Source organism: Halichoeres trimaculatus, unplaced genomic scaffold, assembly GCF_033239565.1.
Source record: "Halichoeres trimaculatus isolate MK-OKI-2021-1 unplaced genomic scaffold, fHalTri1.1 fHalTri1_scaffold_21, whole genome shotgun sequence".
Lineage (NCBI taxonomy): Eukaryota > Metazoa > Chordata > Actinopteri > Labriformes > Labridae > Halichoeres > Halichoeres trimaculatus.
Window position 1 is genome coordinate 11647014 of NW_027437199.1, and position 7150 is coordinate 11654163.

At 41.8% G+C, this 7150-nt stretch overlaps 1 protein-coding gene across 1 annotated transcript in view; it reads right to left on the reverse strand.

Moving 5' to 3' along the window:
- Nucleotides 1–4321, reverse strand: part of sema3aa (sema domain, immunoglobulin domain (Ig), short basic domain, secreted, (semaphorin) 3Aa) — a 93155-nt gene extending 88834 nt beyond the window's left edge. The window contains exon 1 of the mRNA XM_074697746.1: nucleotides 4256–4321. The gene's annotated coding sequence lies outside the window, so the exon portion shown is untranslated. The remainder of the gene's footprint in view (nucleotides 1–4255) is intronic.
- Between the last annotated feature and the right edge of the window lie 2829 nt (nucleotides 4322–7150).

Below are 7150 nucleotides of genomic sequence, written 5' to 3' on the forward strand. Positions count from 1 at the left end.
GGCTGCTGGAATATCAGTTTCACTGCCTCATAACTTTCATTTCTAGCACTGAATCAGAGTCATGCTGAGTGAACCTGCTGTGAAACTGATATTGGCTTAAAAGTCGATCTTTCCAGGCAGGTGAAAACATAGAGGGCACATTGTTTTTGTCGTAGCATTTTATCTCAACACTTTGATAATAATCTCTCCAACTATACAATGAGGAGGTTTCAGAGCTGTAATATGTCCCCTCTGTGACATGGTGAGATTTGATCCAGATTCTCAACCACAGTTTCAGTACCAGCACCCAAAACCTGGCACCGTCCCGTCAGTCAAGCTCAGCTAGGAGGGAGGTTTTATAAAGGAGGGAACATGACACCGGACGCAGAGGTGGGAACGTTTGCAGACACAAGAAGTCTCAGAAAAACACAGAGGAATGCAGGTGAAGGCTTTGAAGATTATCACTGAGGGATGTGGACTGATAACAAAGACGACAAAAAATCTGTGTTTAAATTCTCATCGAGCCGTGCATCTGAGGAGACGATGGCAGAGAAACGTCCCATGAGTTCATCTAAATTTAGAATATTAAACAATCAAATTCTAACAGTAAAATAAACCACTGCTCAGGAATATCACCAGAGAGGAATAAAACCAAGAATGTGAATTCTGGAAAAGGTTCTAAAAAAAAAATAAAATGGAGCAACATGCTGGAGGAAAGTCTTATTAGTATCGCAATCACCCAAAAATGTATCCTCTTATCATATCTTGTTTTTCATCTTGGAGCTGCCCTTTTGGTCTCCTTTAGTCTAAACACTGTGTCACTTTGTCCTGTCTTGTGTGTGTCACGATACAAGAACACTTACTCACTGTAAACTGAATTTACCCAAGGGTACAATAAATATTCTGAATCTGAATATCTATGAGTGAATCTAATCTCTCTTGCTAGGCGCCACCCTGTTGGCTATGGCTGCCTTTTGCAGCAGCTCTCTCTTCTTTGTCCGTTTCTTGTCATTTTTTCGTCTCTTTTCATAATCTTTGTATTTGGAGTGGATCATTATCTTGTATGGCTCATTTATTGGTCATAGACACCAAACTTTTTGTGGCTTCAGTAATATTTTTTTTTACCATTTTTACTCCTGTGTTTGTCTGGAGATCCTACATGTAACCATGGCTGCATTGTTTACATGTGAAATCAGCTGTTTGCAGCCTGCAGCATGTCAATGCTAACTGGTGTAAGGCCTGATGTCTTCCCACAAGGTGAGGAGAAGGAGGTGAGGACGATGTGCTGGTTTTCAGGTGTGAGCTAAGAAGTGACGACATGGACCTGTCCTTCCATTCATCGTTATTGGGAACATAAGATCTATCTCTAATAAGATAGACGAGCTAGCCATGCTAACCCAGCAACAGAGGGAATACCAGAGGGCAGACTAGCATCATGCTATTCACAGACGTGGCTAACGGAGCTAACACCAGACACCAGCGCCACATTGGAAGAACTTCACCTGCTGTGAGCAGACAGGATCCAGGAGACAGAGACTGAACAGACTGCTGAAGAAGCTCAGTCCTGGACCCTGTGGAGGTGGAGGCTGGCTGAACTGGAGAATGATGGACAGGCTGTCATCATCTATTTTCTTATGGACCTTTTTGCACTTTCTATACACTTTCTGACTTTTGTTTTCTTGATTGCTGCTATGACTTCAATTTTGTTGTACTTGTTACAATGACAGTAAAGTTCTATTCTATTCTATTCTATTCTATTCTATTCTATTCTATTCTATTCTATTCTATATGATGGTCTATTTGAACTGCAAGATTTCCAGTCTCTGCCTCTGCTCTGTCATTGCCACAACTGCCCTGCACTCAAACTCTCAGCCTCACTTCCTTTTGGGCCTCCAGCTGCAGACTACAATTTGTTCCAGGGGTTTATAAGTTATGATCGTATCACTTTGATTTCTGTTTGTAAAATAAATTTGAGATATAAATGAGGCAGCAGATAGATGGTAAATAAGAACCATCACCTGTCTCTGCAATAAAAGTTTTAACTGACACAACCCGAGATGGTACCCTGAGGTGACATGGGCAGAAAAATGTAAAAAATGTTTTTTTCTGTGCTCACTAAATGCAAACTTGTGGTCATGAGAAAACTTCCCTTGATCACAAGAAAGTTTTTCATGCAGGTGAGAACATTTTTCTGAGATAACCAAAAAGGTGTGCTCCTAAAACCAACCAGTGACTTACTGCCTACTTTTATCAACACTAAAACGATAGCCGAGGAGTTGGTTGAGCTTTTTTTCGACCAAGCTTTTCAACATCCTCGCTTGCCTCACCTAAAATGAATTTTGAAGTCTTGGATGAACAGAAAATGCATGGAAAGTAGACTGAATGACAGATGTTTGCTTAATATTTGCACAAAAAACGTTCTTGCAAGAGTGCAGTGTCTTGTTATCGCAAGAAATTGTCGCTCATTTTTTATAAAGTATTTCCAGGCTTTTCTTTCTGTTGTAAGCTGAAGAAAGAAAGGAAACACAGGGAGAGGAGAGTGGTGTGGACATGCTTCAAAGTGTCAAGGCCAGAAAACAACCTGTGACTGAGAAGTCCAGAACCACAGAGACTTGATGCCATTTTTTACACAAAATGAAAGAATTAAAAGAGAAAACATACGTAATCTATTCCTTAAAGTGAATTACATATATGTGTCTCCAAGCCATCATTTCAAATCATCCACTAGAATAACAAAGAGAATCAAAAACACAGAGAGAATAAGACAGTGTGAGGGTGAAACAAAGTGCAGACAGACGGACCAAAGACTTCCTCTTAATGAATTCACTCTCACACGCCCAGCACTTTAATGAAAATCAATAGTGTAATTTTCTACTTAGATAACCCAATCCCTCCAAACTGATTCTCTCATTTCCTCCCGGTACATCTTCGATTATTCAATCAAGGATCCGACCCCTGCAGACTCTGGGTTACAGAGAATACAGTTTTAAAACCAGTCAACTCCAACCTCTTGGGTCAGCCTTCTTCAGGGGTCTTGGTGAATTCATCTGCCCTCATCAAAGACTCAAATTCATGGACTGTTTGTAGTACAACCCCTCTCATGAAGTCATACCTCTTATTTATGACTCAATCAATGGAGACCCTTAGACCTGGGGGCCAATCGATATGATTACAGGGCTGTTAAAAATCTGTTAAGATCTGCCATGCTCCAGTTCAGATGTGCTGAACCGGCAGCTTGAGAAGGCTGTCAGTCATCGAGGTCCCACTCACTTAACGTTCAGGGGCTCTGCAGGAAACTAATCAAGGGGGAACTTGTCGTGTTTGTGCAAGTTCAACAACAACCACAAAATTTATCGAGCTCCTGACTCTCCGCTCCGAGTGTGGCTGTGTTTTCCCTCGAGACATTTAAAGACCTTTAGCACTTAGCAACGCAGGAGCTACGGAGCACCGTCTGTGTAACATTCCTATTGTCACATTGTTAAAGCGTTCAGTTTTGGGTGGGCCCGGTTGTTTGGGGCAGTTTTCATTGCACCACGCTGTTGAGTTGGCATTTTAGTTCTCATTTCCTGCCAGGAAAGTGCTAATGCTAGTTGTAATGGAAGGTACTGCAAACAATTAAAAAATGTGTCTAGACATATAAACTGTTCAGATAAGCTGTGGAAATAGAGTAAAAATAAATGTGATACTGAAAGCTGTAACATTTTGAGTGCCCTAATAACAATAATCTGGCTCATAAAAAGCAAATGTGTTTCCTCTAATTCAAGTTTTCATGAATTAAAATTAAACCAAGAGATAGAGGGGAAAGGAAAATTTACAGGGCAGATAATCTTCATATTTTGAGCCCAACTCTGATCCACATCGCACAGTATGTACGTGCTGGAGCCTATAGATCAACTTTTATCATGTGCTTGAACTTCATAAATATCAATGCGTACATGAAAGAGGGGCCTCTGCTGATGTTGTGCCAAAAGCGATTTGGATTTTCATGAGAAGGAATCAGCATCCAGATGCAGCAAGCACCGCGCTCTGTATTTAATCTGTGCTCCGATCTGGTGTCTGAGGTAAGTGTGAGCTGATCGCCACCAACAGCTGGTATGTGCTCATTTCCATTTCCTGGATCATCTTTCTTAGTGGGAAAAAAATGGAGCTCATAAGGTGGACATGACAAGTTTTCAGTTTTTCAGTGGGAGAGGATGAGAGAAAGAAGTTAAAGAGAAAGTAAAAGTGTGAGACAAAAGGAGAGGCAGACAAAAAGCGAGGCTGGGCCTCATGGTACCTGATCAAACAACTTGACAGCGTGTCAGCACACATCTGGAGCAGATATACCTCCTCCCGCTCCTCCTTCACCTTCCCTCCGTACAGAGTGATCCTATTAAAACAAGAAAACACATTTGATATCAGAGCAGTCAATCTTCATTACAACAGATACTGATCAAAAAGCTGACTGACCAGGAAGACAGATGGAAAGTGAAGCTATGCTAATTACATAAGAGCTGAACTTCTTATCCGACTCCTAACAGTCTGTGAGTGTTTGGATATTCTCCCTCTCAGCCTTTTGTTTGCTCTTGGCAGTCTTATTTTTGTTTTTATGAACAGGCCCGTTAATCCTCTCAGACCACAACTGATGCAAACAACACAGGGCACTGGCGTGTACATCAGGCGATTGCACAAACACTAACATTTCCTAACATTTACAGCCATGATTGAAGTCGAGGCCTTGCAGAATCAGAATGAGAGCTATTTCCCAAGGGTAGGCTGAGGGAATGAACCCAGAGTGACCATGTGTGATTCAAGACATGTTTGAGGCATTAGACTTGACATGTGGACACACTGCATCTGTTATTACTTCCGCAGTGTAATAATACACCTCTTCACCACTTCATGAAGGATGGATGGATGGATGGATTTACAATGTGACACCAGATTCTGAGGGAATCAGAAGACTGGATAGATAGACTCTCAAGTTAGAACAGACCAATGCAGAATAACTGCTGCATGTGGGTTGAAATAAGCATCATCACAAACAGTTTAGCTCTTGTTTTAGCCTTTAGCTTGTGCTTTATCACTCCCAACCAGCTTTCTTCTCCTCTTCTGTCCTTTTTCTGTCTGACAGTCCAGCACCTGTGTCCACCATTACAAGAAAATAAATCCAAGAATTATTTTTCAGCAGTGAAAAACACAGATCTCTCCTCTCACTACTAAACTTCGTCAGCCAGAGTGGTGTTGTTCGAAAATTCAACGTGCTGTAAATCAATCTGGTCCTGTCCGACCTAATCAGGAGGCTGAGAAATTGTATAAAAAATAACCTATTTCGGTGCTTTTGGTATTTTATGTTGTGTATTATGATCGGGCATATATCTAGAAGTGAAACTTTTTCAAGACCACTTAGAAACTCCTCACAGCCCCTTTAAATTATTGCACAAGCAAAACTATTGTACATATTTAAACTAGTGAATAAAACAAACCTTTACATATGAATGCAAACTAAAACAAATAACTATAGGTAGAGATATTGTGCACATACACACATGCAATAGTTACTTGATTACAAAGAATGAGAGTGCTGTGCTTGTGCTGGTAACAAAAACTGTATAAAATATGGACGTAGTCTCCCCAACGTCACCAGTCTTTTGGGAAATGGAAAGTGAAGCAAATCGGCTATTGCGGCCATATTGGATGTGGTAAGGGCTTCACGTACAGTTATAGGGTGCCTGTCAGTCATGTGACCTAGAAAAAAATTCACCCCCTGTACAGTGTGTGCTGATAGTAAACTTAGAGCTGAGCGACTTAGACAGTAGACGTTTTTTGAATCAGGCTGTAAACAGATTTATTTCTGCTTTGAAAATGGCTTTTTTTTTGCTTGGTGTGTATGTGACTTCCTGTACTTCCGGAGCAAACCTAATGGGACACTATAGAAACAGCAGATTCTAGCACTTCTGCATTGTCCCATTTTCTTAGACCGGAGGTTGCCACTTGGCTGGTAATCGCTGTGGCAACATATACAGCTTTTAATGGAGTGGTTGTGCTGCAAATGTTTACGTGAGGCAGAATCCCCTGCAGAGCTGCTGCTGTGTAGCAAAATGGGTAAACTGGTGGACAGAGACTGAGTTTCTGGGCACAAAATGAACATTAGGTGTCAACTTTTGTCAGTGGCACCTGCTGTGTGGTCAAAACAGATATGACACTTAGCTTCAATTTCAGACACACAGGTAAAACTACTGTAACCTGCAGATGTGTTTGCTGAGTAAGAAATGTATATCTCTTTGTTCCCAAATCCTTCATGTGGGTAACAGTCACAGGTAGAGAGCTGAAAAAAGTGTGCTCAAATAAGTTAGGAAGAAGTTATCTAGTGATTTTTTTTTGGTGATTAACTCATTATACATACATAAAGATACTGTCCTTGAATTTAAAGCAGAAACACTTGGTCCAACCCTTTGTTTAGTTTTCAATTCTGTGCAGCTGTAAATGAGAGTACACATCAAAGTCCTGAGAATAGCCCGACAGGAATTGACACATGGTACATGAAAAGTATGTGACGTGCAAAAGCAGAGAGAAAAATAAATGAAACGCATGAGTCATCGAAGAAGCACAGCTCAGAGTGGGATCAGTAAATATTGTTCGCACACATGGCGAGAAGAGAAAAACCCACACAGATATGATTGCTCCATTGTGTACGTATCCAAACACACACAAACAAGCCGTCCCGAGTGCCTCGGTGTGTGACATAACCGTGTGTGTGATCATTAAGTGACTGTGGCAGGTTGTTTTCGCCCAGGCTGCCCTCTCTGCATCTGTTCCCCATACGGCCTCATTAGGTGGGATCCCTCTGGGAGCTGATGGGCAGGGTCAGGGAGAGGGTCCCAGACCTCGGCTGTCTGTGGATCTGACAAAGCTGATAACGCTGAGGTCTGGAGAGGACAGGAAGGAGAGAAGGGGAAGAGTAGGTGGAGGAGGGAGGGGGCGGGTTGATCAAGGACCCCTGACCTGGCTGCCCCATGATCCGATGAGACGGTGAGGCCGAGAACTGTGTGGATCCCTGCATGACCTCAGCTCACTCTGCTGCTTCCTATTAGAAGACTGACTCCAGAGTAGAAGTAACATCTCAGTCTTGTAAATGTGGTTTTACCTCAGAAATCTAAACAGAGTGAGCTAAAATGATCAGTATTAGAAA